Genomic DNA, 17764 nt, shown 5'->3' on the forward strand with positions numbered 1-17764 from the left:
CTCTCCCCAGCCGGGCTGTGAATACATTCCACCTGCGAAAGGGCGCAGTACTTTTAAGACCCCAAAGAAACGCCGAGGGGCCTAGGGAGCACTCCAAGTGAAAGGTGCGAACCGTTCACGGGGAGTCGTCCTGGGCTAGGGCCGGCTTAATAACAGGATATGTTCGCTGCCAGAGGAAGCGGGAGCTGCCATAGCCCGGGGTCAGGAAAGGAGGAGTCAGCAGCACCCGAAGGAAACGGGCGCGCCAGGGCCGGCAGGGACCTGGCTAGCTGAGGGTGTCTGGTTCCAGGCGGGTCCGAGGCTGGTGACCACCTCGTTGGCAGGGCACCAGGCTCAGGCCTCCCGGCACCAGTGGTGATACAGCGGTGCCCATCTGCTCCCTGCCACCTCCGCCAAAGATGGGTCCTGGGGTGAAGGGAAAAGGCACACACCAGGCGCCGCGGCAGGTGAACTCGTCCACAAGTCCGCCCGGATGCAAGGACCTTGAGATCCTGGGGCAGGGTGAGGTTTTTATTGCAGTTTTGTTTTAATGCTGGGGCGGGTCCGGGATCTGGGGAGTGAGTGTCCCTCTCTCTGCTCCCTGGGGTCTGACCTCGACCACCATCTCCTGGGGTATCCCCCGCGGGTTTCTGCGGCCCAGGGTGACCCCGCCCTTGCTCTCCCGCAGGTGTTCCACGTGTCCATAGCATTTGCGTCACAATGACCTGGGCGACAGGTGGGAGCCTGGGCGAAGGGTTCCCACTGTGTCCAGTATAGGGCTTGCTACTTGCTTCCACTATAGATGTCTGTGGCTTGAGGGGGCAGGAGACTTCAGGATTTCAATGCCAAGAAAAGTTACAGAGGCCTGTACCTGTGAACCAAGTTTGGGCTGAAAGGGAAAAAGGCTGTGTGAAAAAAACTGTGTGTGTGCATATGTATGTAATGTTTTCATTCCCACTTAGCCACGTATCTCTTAAACTTGTTATTGATGCCGATGGTAATTTCATCCTCTCTTATCCTTTGTCATCAGGAAAGAACCAAACCCGGTGTTTGAGTGCCCTGCAGGGATCACCTGAAGAAAAAGTGCTGGAATGGGTACTTCCCAAAATTATCAATGCTGAAAAGCAATCTCAATGTGCTATGACTCAATGCCTGGTTATGTTATATATGTGTTAAAAAGCTTATTGAATAGTCATTGAAGTAAGCGATTTAACAAGATGGAGTGAAAGATGGTTGCTGAATAACGATGCAAACAAATCTGAAATCCATCTAACACGAATAGGCTGTTCATGCCAGGCACATGCTGTGTACTTTACATTTAACCCTTAGAGCAACCCACTGCTGTAGGTAAAGTTATTATTCCTGTTTTACCAATGAAAACTCTGGCTGCCCAGAGTGCCATAAAGGCCCTCAGCGAATAGGATATTGAATAGGAGTTTGACTCCAGGGTTGTCTCAACCAAGAGAATTAGCTTCATCTCAAGAGAGAAAGGTGGCTGGCCAAAATGGATAGTGAAAATGTATAGGAGAAGATGCTGTCATTTTAGTAGAAAGGCAAGATAGTACAGTTCCTGAAATGTATGTAATCTTTAAAGTTGACTTTATTCTTTGGATATATTCCTATATAGATAGGTCTGAGCCTGTCTCAGTATAGCACAAAATATTTAGCTGAGCAAACATCAAGTCTTTATTAAGTGTTTATGAATAATGAATATGGTCTACAAAATAGCACATTGTTGAAAATCTGAGAGTCAGGAGAAGTTTGGGGAGAGAAAAACATTGCTCCTATATTTGGTTTTTATAAGAAGCATTCAAACTGATCTGTTAACAACACAAGCTAAATGATTTTCCTTTTTGTAAGAAGGAAAAGGGGAGGGGAGGGGATAAAAAGCAAAACCCTTAAAATGAGAAAAAAAAAAAGGCTTCCTTGCAAAAGAAAGATTTTTAAGATATTTTATTTTAAAATATTTTATTCCAAGAGCCATTAACTTATGTGTAACACCTATTATAACATCTATTAGGAGTTTGAAAAATAGAAATTAGGCCCCACCAGTGTGGCTCAGTTGGTTGGGCATGGTCCCGCGCACCAAAAAGGTTACCCTGATTCAGGTCAGGGCACAAGCCTGGGTTTTGGGTTCCATCCCTTTTAGGGGGCGTGCAGTAGGCAACTGATCAATGTTTCTCTCACATTGATATTTTGCTCTCTCTCCCTTTCATTTCTTCTCTCTCTCTCTCTCTCTCTCAAAATCAATTTTAAAATCTTTAAAAAGAAAAAAGATGATAATTTTTTAAGAGTGGATTTTTTTTAAAACATCGTAGGTGCTCAACAAATGCTGGCTGAATATATTAATCAGTTAATTAAGATATTGAGAGAGAAATAGATCATAAAATTTCCTGACTCTATAATGTTCTCCTCTCCACCTGTGCTGATTGACTAGTTACAGGGAAAAGTATTAGAAACGCTATCAAAGACCGGCTTTGTGGTATTTACATTTGTTACAGAGTCCAGTAGAATGGCAGGTTGTGCGTGTGTTCACAGCATCCCCACAAAATACAGCCACTTGGAACACATGCATTAAGGGAAGTGGGCTACAAAGCTGACTTATATAACTAATGACTCAGGTTTCCTTTTACTTTTCCAAAGATCAAGGCGAAAACCTGAGCTATGAGTCTAACCTGCCAAGGAGGCTCAAAGTGGCTTCCAAAACCATGTCTAAAGGTGAACAGATATGGGATACAGCTCTACCTGGTCAACATCGCACTGAAATTCCTTAGGCTCCCAGAGAGTTTAAGATAAAGCTTTACCTGACTTTTCATTGTTATTAATGCTGTCCTAAAATTTAGGACAATATTTGAGGAAGAAAATAGTAGTAAGTTCATGCTTGTTCTACATAAGCCACAATGAGTGCTTTTCTTCCCATTTAAAACATTGCTCCACTTATAACACTCCCATTTGTTTCTGGGTATCGAGTTGTCTCATTGGCATAGAGCACCCACAAGATGCCAAGCAGAGCTGAAACAATGTCTAAGAAGAGAATGGCTATTGAATGATAGGATATGAAGTTAAAAAGGAAATAATGTACATTTTCCAGAGTGGAACAGGATAACAAAGAAACTTCTCCACAGAAAAAATCCTTACATTTCAATTCAGTGGTGGTTGTTTTTTATTGTTTGTTTTTGATGTCTTCCCAGGTTCAAGATATGCTAAGAGGACCACATGAATGAGGAATTCTGTCAGGTTGCCATTAACAGAGACCCAGAATAGTAGTGGATTAAATGAGTTGAAGGTTTGTTTTACTGCACATTAAAAATGATTTAAAATGATAATAAATTTAAAAAATTAAAAATGGATTGGGGAGAGTAATTGGGAAGTAGGCAGTCCAGAGCTTGTATGATCTCCACTAACTTATCAGGGTGTAACCCTGTTCTTCCTTTTCACCATTCTTAGCAAAGTAGTATTGCTTACCGGTAAATCCAGGTGAGGATGTGAAGTAGGAACCTTCATGCATTGCTGATGGGAATGGAAAAGAAGGAAAATGGTCTGGCAGTTCCTCAAACTCGATCCCCAGTAGGGGTCATGCAGGTGGCAGCCTGTTGATGTTTCTCTCTTATCAATGTTTCTGTCTCTCTCCCTCTCCTTAACGCTCTTTAAAATCAATAAAAACATATTTTTTTAAAAATAAAAGTAATTCAATAGAGAAATGATAGGTTTTCCAACAAATGGTGCTGGAACAACTGGACCTCCACATGCCCCAAAATACATCTAGACATAGACCTTATAACTTTCATAAAAATTAACTCAAAATGGATTATAGACCTAAGTGTAAAACACAAAACTATAAAACTTGGAAGATAACATAGGACAAAATTTAGGTAATCTTGGGTTTGGTGATAATTCTTTTGATACTGGACCAAAGGCACAACCTATGAAAATAAAGTATAATGGAACGTTATTAAAAATAAATTTTTCTGTTCTGCAAAAGACACTGTCAAGATCAGCCACAGACTAGGAGAAGATGTTTTCAAAAAACATCTGATAAAATATACAAAACATTTAAAATATACAAATAAATCTTAAAACTCAACAATCAGAAAATGAACAACCCAATTAATACATAGGCAAAAACTGACAGACTTAAATAATAAAGATATTATTCCCATAATATTTTTAATCTCTTCATAATCTCATAATATCTTCATAAACTAAGAAGTTTAGACAAAGACAAAGATAGTTCTAGGGATAGTTTATTAGCTCAACTACATGATAATGCCTTCACCAGCTCTTTTCAATTCTTTGGTGTGGGAAGCTGATATAGGGTTAAGCCTCGGACTGACCTGTGAGCAAAGTCACAAACAATTCCCCAGCTTGGAGGGCACAGTCCTCTTAACATAATTAGGCTTGACCTTATAATACTCCCTAGATCTTATCTCGGAAGCTAAGGGGCTGAGGAAGTGCAGGAAGTATAACCATGGTGTAAACAAGTGAAACTCACAGGAACCATGTAAACAAGTGAAACTCACAAGAACAGTGTAACTTTGGTAACCACTACCTTGTTTACCTCTCACTATAAAAAGCTTGGTGAGGCCTGAGCACAGTGGAAGTCCTTCCTCTTGAGTTGGACTTGCTCGCCTGGTCCCCCAATATTCCCAAATTATCTTGTGTCTTTTCTTGTTCATTTGTTGTGCGGCTCCTCTTCCAGACCTGAACCCTGAACCACGCAGGACGTGGAGGGAAACACTTAAGACAACTGGCACCTGATGGAGACTCTGGAAGTGAAGGCAAAGTGAGGAACAAAGAATTCACCGTAAAGGTAGGAAAATTCACTGTAAAGGTGAGGGGTTATTCCACCGCACACAAACGGCCACAATCAGCTACAGTGGTCCGGAGCTGTAGGCGGTGTGGGAACGTTTTCTCAACCAGGCTAACGGGGCAGGATTCGGCTTTGAAAAAATAAAAAATAAAAATAAAAAAAGATAGATTTGGCTTTTTAAAAAGTAAAAAACTTTATTATAGACTTTTGAGATGTTTAATTCTTCGTTAATAGAATCACCTGTGCAAAAACGCCAAATTATAAAGAAATTGGAATATTAAAAAGTACTCTTTTAAATCAGACTGAAAAAAAAGAGTGCCATGGTCATCTTAATGTGGTTTCTTGTTCAAATTAAAATCTTAATTTGTATTTGGAATCTAAAATCTGTAATAAGAAATGAAATTCCGCTACTGAATCCACCTCTGATGTGGAGAGATTCAAAGGTGGCAGGAAAGGGCAGAGCTATAAGCTCTCCCGCAATGAGATGACTTAATGTATTGTTTAAAAATTACCGGAGAACATGTCGGGAAGTGCAAAGTTTGGCCAAGATAACCTTGGGTGCTAGCCATAACTTTGGGAAGCAAAAAAGGAAAAAAATTAAAATGTCTTTTTCTATTAAGCATGACTTTGGGAACAAATACGCCATCTGAGTCATTTGCTGAAACTTCCCCCAAAGCAGGATGTGGGGAAAGCGAAGAAGGGAGCACATGGCTATCCAATATGGATGCTTCCTCCCCAAGTATTCTAATTTAAACTCTTCTGATTGAAAAGTTTTACAAAATTTAAAAATGTGTCTGGGATTTCTGTCCATGTGTAAAGAGAAAAACTGGCTTGGAACTAACGCACGCATCGTCTGATTTTGGACATTTAGATAGAGTTTTAAGCTGAAATCTCTTTACAAATGTACAGAATAAAACCCAAGACTGATTATTTCCTAAAGAAAAATGGCAAATTTTACCCAAAGGAAAAAAGATGCTGGCTAGGTTCTAGCAACAAGATTGGTATATTTCCATAATAAAGAACAGTTTTTAAACGCTAATGAAGGGTGTTAAAAAGTGAACTTCAAGGCCGAAAAGGAAATTCAGTCAAATTGTCTCTGTTACAAAAATTTGCTAAAGAGTATGCCTTAAAATAATAATTTGGATTTGAATCTCAAGAATTTTTGAACTATATTAATTATAAAAATCTAAGTAGCCCAGTAAAAAACGGCTATGCTCTTTAATTAAGGCTGGCTTCCCAAGGCAATTTCTAATGTAGGAAGGGCTAGCCTCCTTGCCCCGAGCAGAACAAGCAGGTAGGCCAAAAAATTTCCTGCCAGTGGCAACTTCTAAAGACAGGCTTGCTTCCCAGTTTCCCATCCTTGGGAGCAATGGTAGCCTAGGGCTTTGGGAGTTTGCTAAATTTGCCTCATGAAAAATCTAGAGGACAGAATTAAATCTGTTGGTTGATTAAGTCTTGCATTTTTTGAAGTTTATTCTTAAAAATGTTATTGAGAAATGCTAAATATTTGACTTGCCAGCTAAAAGTTTAAGGTTCGGATTGAATTGGGAAAAATTGTGTAATTGAGGTAGCTAAATGCCTAAAGTATAGAGATTTATCTTTGAAAAAATAATTTTTGTTTTCTCTGAAATAATTAGAATTCAAAATATGTTACTCATTGATCTGATTAAAAAAAGAGGATAAATTCTGTGATCCCAACCAAAATTTTTATATACAAAGACCAGTTTTAATTTAGTTGATATCTCTTAGTGATTATAAAAGGAATATAATCTTTAAATCATATTATTAGTCAACATCCAGGAAGTAACCCTGTAGGTTACTTAGTGTAAAAGAAAAAGATTTTTTTTAAAATTAAAGTTCCCCAAGTCTAACCCAGCAGGAGGACGAGCCAGACAACAAACAGCCTGGAGACCACCTGGGGCATGGTAAAGAAGACTGTACAGAGAACGCCTTTCTTGCCATGCTAGCAGTAATCATCTGTAGAGTAATATCACCTAGGGCAAATGGGGAAGTATTTCAGACTTACACTTTTGACCCTTCATGGGTAAGAAAACTTACATGGGCCGATCCTTCCAGGAAGACCACAGGAGGGGCAAGGAAGCATATGGACAAGGTATTATTACACAGTTGTTGCCACCCAGCTTCCCTTTTGTATGACTCTAAATCAAGCCACTGCTCCTTGTGTGTAAAATTAAAGAGAAGTTTTTGGCCAGCCTGGACCCCAAAGAACGGGGAAGAAATGGCTCAAGTACATGTATTATCTCTACTTGCTCCGGGGAAAGGTGCAGACAATATAAGTGTGCTAAGCCCCTCCCCCGCACCCCCCACTAAGCCTTTATGTAAATGGTCTTATGTATGGAATCCCACTGAGGAAGAAGTTAATTGGCAAGATTGTTATAGTAATTATCCTACCACCAGAAAACTTAATAATTTTTTTTCTTTATAGACTGGAGCCCTTATGGTTCTCTGTATAGTAACAACTGCACAACAACTGCACCTAAATGGAAAGGAAATGCATTCTATCTTTATGTTGAAGAAAATCACTCCATCTCATGGAGGAGACTTTATTGGGCCTCAATTACAACATGACAACTGGCCTCTACAAAGTACGCAGTGGAAATTAGCTGCTGCACTTGCACCTATAACATGGTATAGTTTCAATTATAGCTCAAATAGTTCCATTTTTGCTCTATGAGGAACTCTCAATAAGTGTTTGCTACTGCCTGTGTGTTTCATCCATTTGTGCTCCTATCAGGCCCCAGTCAGATGCATCTTAATTGTTACAAGCCATCTGTATGAGGTGTCATGCACAGCTTGTACATTATCCCATTGTATCAATTCTACTGTTCAAAAGAACTCCCTCATGATTTTAAAACAACCAGCTTTTGCTTGGGTTCCCACTAACTTAACTGAACCATGGGAATCTCATCAAACCTACGAATTATTGCATGATCTAGTAAAAAATCTTAAAAAGACAAAAAAGATTTCTTGGAATGTTAATTGCAAGAATCTTTGCCCTTGTAACATTACTTACTTCTGTGGGCATTGCTGTTCCATCTATGGTACAGACTGTTCAGACCTCTCATTTTGTACAACAGGTCAAGGAAAATGTAACTAAGAACTTGTCTATACAAAAAGAAATTAACAGCCAGTTTAAAATTGAATTGCCATGGCCTAGAGCAAAGAATATCCTTACATGATATTATTCTACAATGTCATTATATTTTATGATAGCATATTGTACATTTATCCCAAACAAATTTACAAACTAATTCTTTGAATGTTTGGCAGAAATTTAATAAGGACATTAAAGGATTTAATCCCTTCCACTGTTTGGAAGACCCCCTGGGAAGGCACTTGAGCATTCTATATTGACCTCTCTTGCTCTTTTGCCAAGAGGGTCCCTCTTCTCAAAATCCAATTGCCTACAGCTGTTGCCTGAGCTCTGTTCATGCTGAGGTTGAAGCTCGTGGTCGCTGGTGTCATGGATCTGTCTCTCACTCAATGAAGAAACCTGGGTTCCCCAAGATATGTGATTAATGCTGGGGCCCCGCCAGTAGGCGAGGGGATCCCAAGGCAGTTGCTGGACGTGGAGGCCACAGGGGCATAGGCTATCAAGGAGACCGAACTGAACCTCACATCACCCTGCTTGGCCCCAGAGGATGGCTGGTTAGTCAAAGACGGGTAAGATTCCTCAGGGAGGAACAACCTAAGACAGGCACAGTCGCAAAGGGGCCAGCAGAAGAGAACGTGGGGGTCAACAGAGGTGGGGCACAGATCCTCACCCCCCCCCAACTATGCAGGGGTTTGAACACTCGCCCCTTCTGAGGGAGGTCTCCTGCCTCCATGGCTGCTTCTTGCTTCCCATGCCCAGTCCAGATCAGGACCCAGGTAACAGAAAGTGACTTGGCCCAGCTGAGATCAGTACCCAGACAACGGAGACTTGGCTTACAACAGCTACCCTATATCTACAACCAGCCTAACACCAGGAATGCTCAGGGCCTTCTCAAGGATTCAAAATAATCCTTTCCATTATTATTCACAGTGTAAACTAAGATTGTTGTTAGAGTATTAAATTTGACAGTAAAATAGCAATCAGGTTTTCAGATTAAAATTGGCTCAAGAAGTATTAACCAAAATTTTCATTTCATGGAAAAATTGCTTAACAAATAATGAACCTAAAACAGTCATATTTTTGTACAAAAAATTAAAATTTAAAGTTATCTAGACTGCATTATAAATTTTCCAAAAATCCTCCTAATAATTAAATTAAAAAGGGGGGGATAGTGGAAGAATACCATGTAAGGAGAAATATCCTGTAAATAAATTACATCTAGAAAAATTTTTATTTTCATTTATAATGCTAACAGCAAGACACCCAGGAAAACACACATGGTGTCAAAATAAGCCAAAGGAAAATCATTTGGGAAAATATAAAAAGTACCCTAATGCTGGGGTCCAACCCCCGCAGGTCCAGGGGTCCCCAAAGGTGTGGACGGAGTCCGCGAAGAAGGAATGACACAGAGACAGCGTTCAGTTGAACAGCAGCCTAGCCAGGATCTCTAGCTAAGTGATCTCCAGCCAAGTTCTGTGTTTTATTGTCTTGTTACATCTGTATTTATACCAGTTGATTTTAATCCTGTCAATTTCTATTCCAAAGGTTAGGGCGTTTCTTATCTCCATTCCAGGGAGTAAAGATTATGTAGCTTAAGGGAGATTGTTCGTAGTTAAAGTGATTTAGTCAGGTTCTCTTGCCATGTTGTCTCGCTGTGTTCTCTCGCTAGGTTCTGTCTCTAGGTTCTGTTGCCAGTTTCTGTCCAGGATCTTTTGCCATGTTCCGTCTCTAGGTTCTGTGTCCTGTTGTCTTGTTACATCTGTATTTATACCAGTTGATTCCAATCCTATCAATCTCGAGTCCTAAGGTTAAGGCGTTTCTTATCTCCATTTCAGGGAATAAAGATTATGTAGCTTAAGCATGATTGTTCGTAGTTAAAGTGATTAATTACCCTCCTGGCACTTAGTTAAGGGGTTTTATTCCCTCCCTAACTTTAGGGAAAATCTCTACCTGGGGAAACAACCTTTCTCAGAGAGGTGACCTTGGTTAAAACACATAGTGCCAAGAAGGTAAGCAAACATATTAAAAACAGTATACCATATATGCCAGGTCCCTTGAAACAGCAAGGATGGATCAGCTCCCGGCACCCTAAGTAAAAATTTCTTCATTAACCTTCGGTCGAGAATATGTTTGTATATTTTCAGAAAACAACTTCAAGACCACGTGAATTCCTGCAACACAGAGGAATTCTCAGTAATGTTCCAGCCATGAAGACAAGAGCAGAGACAGTTCAGAGATGGAGACGCGGACAACGCTTTGCCATGCTAGCAGTCAGCAGCTGTGCATTGCTGCAGGTTGCCCAGGATCAAACCAGAGAGGGTCGGACCTGCATTGCCACCATCCAGAACTGAAATATCATTGCTGACATTGAAACTTGGACATTGATATTGGGACTTAAAACATTTTTTGTTCTTGAAATGTTATGCTTAAGTCTTAAAATGTTTTAGGTTACGGATTGGCATTGTTATTGTTTTAATAGCCAGAGTTTTGTTCTTGAGGTTTAAGTTTTATTTTCATTATAGTAGCTTAATAATAAAAAAAAGGGTGAGATGTGGGAAACTGATATAGGATTAAGCCTCAGACTGACCTACCTTGTTTACCTCTCACTATAAAAAGCTTGGTGAGGCCTGAGCACAGTGGAAGTCCTTCCTCTTGAGTTGGACTTGCTCGCCTGGTCCCCCAATATTCCCAAATTATCTTGTGTCTTTTCTTGTTCATTTGTTGTGTGGCTCCTCTTCCAGACCCGAACCCTGAACCACGCAGGACGTGGAGAGAAACACTTACGACACTTTGGGTCTTTTCCTTGATGACAAGATGGCTGTAGCAGCTCTGTCCAGATAGTTTTTAAGGCCTCTGTGAGCATCCCAGTCAGGGAAGAAGGGAGCAACTGCTTTCTCCTCGGGAGGGCCTGATTTTAGCTCCAAGGGAAGCTTCAGCTGACTTCTCCTTAGATCTGATTGACCAAATCTCTGATGGCTTATTAAAGTAAAATTACCTTGATTCATTTCCTAGCTGTCCTTAAATCAATGGATCTGTGCCAATTTTCTGAGGTTCTGTTAGCAGAGAAAGGAGAGCCTACCGTAACACAGGCAAGGATTTGTGTCTACCACATACATATTTCCATGATTCTCCTGCTACAACCATCACCACCACCACCCCAATTCTAAGAGCCAGCATTAGTGAACTGCCTTCAGTACCCAGACACGCTATGCTCTCTGTGATTTATGGTTCATTGCACATCACTTTTGCCCTGCCCAGAGCACACACTCTTCCCTTCATGTACTAGCATCTTGGTCTGTGTGGCTTCAACTTGTTTCTCCCTTTAGTCTTCAGCTTAGATATCATTTCCTTTGGAAAGTTTTCCCTGGTCCCTAATATGACAGCACCCTCTTATTAGTCCTGTCTTAGAACATATCAAGCTATCTTGTAATTTTCTATCTACTTATTTATATCCCCTACTAGACTGTAAACTCTAATGGCTTATTGATTGGGCCTTATTTCTCTAGGGCCTCACATAGAGCCTATGCAGTAGATAATCAATAAATAGTTGTAGAAGTGAAGCACTTTTTGGGTGCACTCAGAATCAATTTGTGTTAAAATCACTTTAGAAAGTCTTATATTGAGGCAGTATTTATTCTGCTTGTCTCAACAAGAGCTAAAGATTCTAAGAGCATTTGAACTGTCTTTAGTTTTTCAAATGGGAGGATTTCTACATATAGATTCATGATATAGAAAGTTAATGGAGCTAAATGATGAACTTATTTGAATATTATAAGATTCTATCTTACTCTGCAACTTCATGCTACCATTTTATTAGGAAAAATCAATAATGACACATGGCAAGACACTTTCAATCCCTTTTGTAAGTAGATGAGGTTTAAAGAAGGAATGGAGGAAGGAATGAAATGAAGTGGGAGAAAAATAATCATCAAATTTGATGAATATAATAGAGCAGTGCTTTGAAATCTTAGTACTTTGAAATGAAAAATATTGATTTCATAATTTACATTAAGTAATGAAACATTCATGCATGAAGTTTTAAAAGGGAATTTACCAGGCACAGAGAGTTGGGGTCTCTTTGGATTTTAGACATAGCGTTGCCTCTTTTGGGTTGTCCTACGCTGACCTTTTTCTGGGCAACCACCCAAAAGCTGCCAGTTTGGAGTGGAGCCCAAAGTGAGAGGAGGCTCTGCAGCTGGCCTGGTGCAGGGTGAGCCCTGGCCCTTGTGAGTTGTGGATCCAGTGCTGCTGGAATCATCTGTGACCCATCTGAGGACTATATGGATCCTGTGACAACCCCCCGCAAGACCATCACGGAGGAAACCCTTTGTGTTGGGGAGAATGCAAAGGCCCCTGTAGCAGATGACCCTTCATTTTGAGAAATGACTCCTGGCTTTGTGGCGAGGCTCACACAGAAACGGAATCATCAACCACCTGGCGTACAATGGCCGTATTACTTTGACGCCTAACATGAAACGGTGTTGTCTTAACTTCAGCCATGAAGCCAGGCATTCGCAACTGTCATCCATATCCAGTGGATTGAGAAGAAAGGAACTGATGGAGGCTGAGCCTATGAGAAGCCTGAAGACACAGGTGAGTTGAATGAGCAGGCACTTGCACTCCTATATTACTTTCTTAAGCCTCACAGGGAGTTTCCCATGATGCATGGGTCAGGGATAGAGTAACTTCAAGCTGCTATACAGGTGGCTTCGCATGCTGTACTGGCACCAGGCAGATGAGAGCAAGTCCTGCTGCTTGTCAGGGTGGTCCTGAATGGACAGCTGAGAAAGAAAATGCTCACAGTGTTAAATTTTGAGCAGAAATTTTATTGTCCACTTTGTTTGGAAGGAAACATTTTATGGTCTACTTTGCTTAAGGTCAGGATCTATGGCAACTCTTGAGCTAATTATTTGGCACAGAGGTGCTATTCAAATCTGTAATTGAGTTAAGGCAATTGGAATCTAGCACTGAAACTGGGGCTGAAGACCCCCTGTTGTGCCAGACTTTAACCCTTTCATCACTGGATTGTGGGGAGGTCAGAGAGATCTCTGAGGGAAGGGCCAGAGTGACTTGGGCAATGGTGTATATACTGGGGCACAGAGCTTGGTTGGGACAGTGGCAATATTTTAGAGATGCTTAAGGCTGAGTAAGTACATACTAGATAATTTTTAATCCTGGCCTGACTAGATGGTGAGGGACCTGAAAAAATCAAGACTCAAGAATTGATGACAGGATGGTTTTAGGGAAGGGTGGATGGACATTTCAGAATGGGCCCGGACTGTGAGAATGTCAGTGTTTATGTGAATGCACACTAAGAGGCCATCATTGCAGAAGAGGTTTCAGTAACTAGGGAACAAATGATTTCTTCTTGGGGAGTCAGTCATTTTCCTTCTCCAGCTGGCCTGTTGGTTTATGGACATCACAACTATGAGGATCAGAATGGCGGTGATGCTTGGACTCAACAGCATACATTTTCTTTCCTTAAGACTGATAAGCAACAGTGACCAGCAATGTCCTTCTAGGGGACCTGGTCTACTACTCTGTAGCAGATCAGTTATTTTGAGTTGGGAATGCCCCTTTCCTCCTGGAGGAGCAGCAGCTAATCATCCTTGGAATAATTTTGTGGATTTGGATTTGCTTTCTCTGCTTACATGCCTCTAAAGCATCGCAGGATTCCATACACGGCTTCTGATCGATGAACTCAGTGCATTGCAACCCAATAGGCTACTAATTGCTTGGCCGTACTTTATAAAATATCCAATCATCTTGATAAGCTAGGCTCCATTGGAATGACCAGTTGGAAACTTAACCACAACACTATCTTACGACGTAGCTAGCACCTGGTGATATCAGAGTGCTTTGTTGTAGAACATGAGCGGAAACAGTGACCCACATTTAATGTTGTTTCACAGCCGGAATGGAATGCAACCTAAGACCTAGGAGTGAAGGCATCTCTCATAATTACATTGCTCTTTCACTTTCAGAAGTTTTGCTTTAACTCTTTAAATTTACTTAAGTCTTTTAGCCTAAAGAATTTAGTTCTCAGTGGAGAACGCCTGGGGGATTTAAAAAAATGGAGTCTTTATTAAATTGATAGTTGAGACTATCACCTGGACTTGTTGAATTCTTTGTGCAATCAGGGCAAAGATCCTTGGCAAGCTGTGGTGTTGGCTGAAAGCCAGGAGAACTTGGAACAAACAGAGAAGTAATCTATCATATATGTCAGCAGCAGTCTTGTGAATGCCTGCAGAACAGAGGGCTGTAGCTGGCACCAATATTTCCTTGCTGAGCGTACTATTTATTCTCGTTTCCTTTTTAAAGGAGAGGCATAACAATTAAATTTTTTTCTTTTCTCTTTCTTCCAAGAAGATATACTATTACCTAAGGAACGGTTGAATTCATCATGTAGTCCAAAGGCTGTGACAGAACTGAAGAGGTCATAATAAACCAGAGGTCCTGGACTTGAAGACCAGTATCTCACTTCTGTGTGCGGTGGCTGGAAATGACCAGTTGTCTCCCATTGAAGTTATGTGAGGATTGGTTGGATCATGTGCTATGAGTATTTCCTTTGGATATCAGGGCGAAAAAGTATGAGTGTGTGTGTGAGTGTGTGAGTGTGTATGTGTGTGTGTGTGTGGGTGTGGGTGTGGGTGTGTGAAAAGTCTTCATTATAGATGAGAAATTTTAGGCCTTAAGAAAATATAGATAGAAGTCCACTTACTTTTCATGTGGGGGACTGCTGGCCTATTGTGCCCCAGAAAATTCATATAACATTTGGTTGGCTTGTTTTGCCCAGTGATTTTTGAGATAATAAAAATTATGTTGTTCTTCCTTCCTTTCTTCCATCCATCCTTCTGTCTCTCCCTCCCCTCAGCCATTTGTTTATTAAATATTCATTGATAACCAAAAAGACTGTGAAAGTCAGAGGCTGGGAAAACACAACCACAGACCCTCATTCCTCTTACTATCCAATAAATGCAGAGACAGCCTAGCTCTGCAACTGGTGTGATTTGGTATAGTTCTGGTCAGATGTTTAGCCCAAGATTATAAAAAATAAAACAGAACCAAAAGAAAGCATGCATTTTACTTTAATTCCAGTTCTGCAGTTAATCAGAAGCACTTTAACCTTGAATGTTTAAAGGATTAGTTACTTCAAAGCATGTGTAAGTGATGTTAGAATGCAAATATGAAATGAGTCTCTGCTGTCTGGCACAATTGTCATCGTGTTTAGCGTCACACTTGTGGGTGAAGGTAAGGTGTCACTTTGTTCCTCTCCACGCAATTTTGAGTTTCCGTTATAAAGACCAGATTAAGTATGTCAGGAAAGTAGGCACCTGCCAGGGAAGAGGAAAGTATTAACTATTTCAGGCCACTAATAAAAGATGACATTTGCTGCAGAGGTAAATTAGCAAATTATGCTCATGGTGCCATGGACAAATTAATGTCCCTTTAAAAAGTTTGAATTATTTGACTCATAAAAATGACCACTCCCCTCTCCAATTTTCAAAGTTAAGAGTTCCGCTTTCAAAGGAAGAGCTTTATGATGTTTAGTTTTCTCTCCATTATCAAAAAGAAAAGGGATTTAGTAAGGAAGATAATATCATTCTTTGATCTTTGTTGATGCTGTGTCATCTTATAGATTGTTTGAAAAGACTTGGAACAACATGAAGCACTTTGATGGAGAGAGACGTAATTTTTTAAATGTTATTTTTTTCTTTGACCTTTCATCTTCCATATACTAATTACTGTAAACACAATTTAAAAATCATAAGTTGAAATTCTTTATTTAGATTTAGCTCTCCATAAGGAATTCAACAAAAAGCAAATGCCAACTCTAGATAAACCTTTCTCATGCATAGGCCATACGATGGGGTGTGTGTTTTCTATAAAATAAATGTCACTTGCAGCTGTTAACCCACATTACTCAAGGAAATTTCCTAATGGTTGTTTTAGACATTTTCTGTTTCTGTAAACCTATTACTGTGAAACTAATTCCTTCCTGACTTCCTGTTGTGTTTCTCTACTATTGCATTATTGGTATTTATTGTGTTGGTATGCTCTGTCTTTATAAATTAATTTTGTCTTTTTTAAATTTTTCCAATGCTCTTCATTTTTTTCAACTTATACTAGCATTTTTATGATTAATTCACACTTAAATGAGATTTATTGTTTGCAAAATTTAATTAAAATTTCCTCCTTCCTCAATACATTAAAACTAATTATTCTTGGATTTTAATATTTCCTATTAGTTTGAATCAATAATGGAGAATAAAACATTCATACATTGATCTAACTGATTTTCCTCTACCTTTGCAGAAACGACTTGAACATTATTTATTTTTATCATCTTTTGAATCCCTTGAATGTAAAAGCATGTTCTTCTATCTCTTCTTTGTAAAGTTATTCTATAGTTCTTCATATATATGTACATATATATCCCACATTGTGTTATTTGTTTTTTCTGTGACCATTCATTCAAGGCAGACATTTATTGAGTACCTTTCATGGGTCAGACACTATATTAGGTTATGTTTATTATTGTTTCTTTCTAATTGCAATTTTTAAAATTATATTTCTAAAGCTGCTCACAAAAAGTATGTTTAAAGCAAACACTTTTGTTCTGATTTGAAACTTCTTTTCTCTTCTTTTTTGGAACCTTATTTTTTTGCATAGTTAATTGAACTGTAGTATGTGTTTACATTTGAGAGACATGACTACTAACACTACGGGTTCTGATAACTCTAAAGCTATCCAGTGAAACCTTCTATGTACTCAGATGGTCTTTGTGCATGTATAGAATTTCACTGAGATCAGTAAAAAATGATAGAAAACTTGATGACCTTTATTGGCAATAATTTTATTTAAAATGGAAAATTAAACATGAATATGTTATAACAATATCATTTATGATACACCAACGTGGTCAAATCAATCATTTCCTCTAGCATAAAAAAGTTAGACACATGAAAAATTCTTGGCAGTCATGTTAAAATTATTCCATTTACTGAATATTGACCTTTTTCAAATAAAGTTTTGTTTATATTTTTTAAAATATATTTTTATTGATTTCACAGGGGAAGGGAGAGGGAGAGAGAGATAGAAACATCCATGATGAGAGAGAATCATTGATTGGCTGTCTCCTGCACTCCCCACACTGGTGATGGAGCCCACAACTGGGGCATGTTCCCTGACCGGAGTAGAACAATGACCTCCTCCTGATTCATAGGTCCATGCTCAACCACTGAGTCAGGCTGGCAGGGATAAAGTTTTGTTTTTAGATCTTTATAGAGTACTCAGTGAGAAAAGAATCAGGAGAAATAGGAAATAAATTGAAATGGACACTTTGCTCAGATGAATTAATTAATTGGAAGCTTTGCTATCTGCCTGTTCTGCTCAGTCGGATTTGGCAGAACAGAAAGTATAGACTAGAGTAACTACCAGTAAATGCAGTGGGCATTCCGGGACAGCTCACTTTGGCCCCTGCTGCCCTCAATGCTCACACTTTGCCTGATTTGGCTCAGGTTTGGTCCGTCTTTTATGACTTGTGATATTGTGATTTATGAGAAACATATATTTGGTTTTGTCCCTTTTTTGAACAGAGGTATTAAAACTCTTAGAATTTCCTAATGGAGAGAGCTGCGAAGGTGTCCTTTGTTACGTTAATGAGGTGACTCTCAGTCCCAATCCCCAACCTCCCGGAAGGGGAGAGGGGCTGGAGGTTAGATACATCAATCCTGCAGATGTGATAAGGAAGCCTCTATAACAAACGAAATGACAAGTTTCAAAGAGCTTCTGGTCTAGTGACCCATGTGGAGATTTAGGGAGAGTGGACCACTTGGAATGGACCCTATGCTGCTCTC

At 39.8% G+C, this 17764-nt stretch overlaps 1 long non-coding RNA gene across 1 annotated transcript; it reads left to right on the forward strand.

Annotated features, from left to right (window-relative positions):
- The first annotated feature begins 152 nt into the window (after window positions 1-152).
- LOC107181732 lies at window positions 153-14332 on the forward strand. The gene is made up of 4 exons (XR_001512437.1): window positions 153-446; window positions 1010-1074; window positions 12401-12497; window positions 14271-14332. It is a non-coding gene; the product is annotated as an uncharacterized LOC107181732 (long non-coding RNA).
- Window positions 14333-17764: the final 3432 nt, after the last annotated feature.

This window comes from Myotis davidii, unplaced genomic scaffold (genome assembly GCF_000327345.1).
Source record: "Myotis davidii unplaced genomic scaffold, ASM32734v1 scaffold187, whole genome shotgun sequence".
Classification (NCBI taxonomy): Eukaryota; Metazoa; Chordata; class Mammalia; order Chiroptera; family Vespertilionidae; genus Myotis; species Myotis davidii.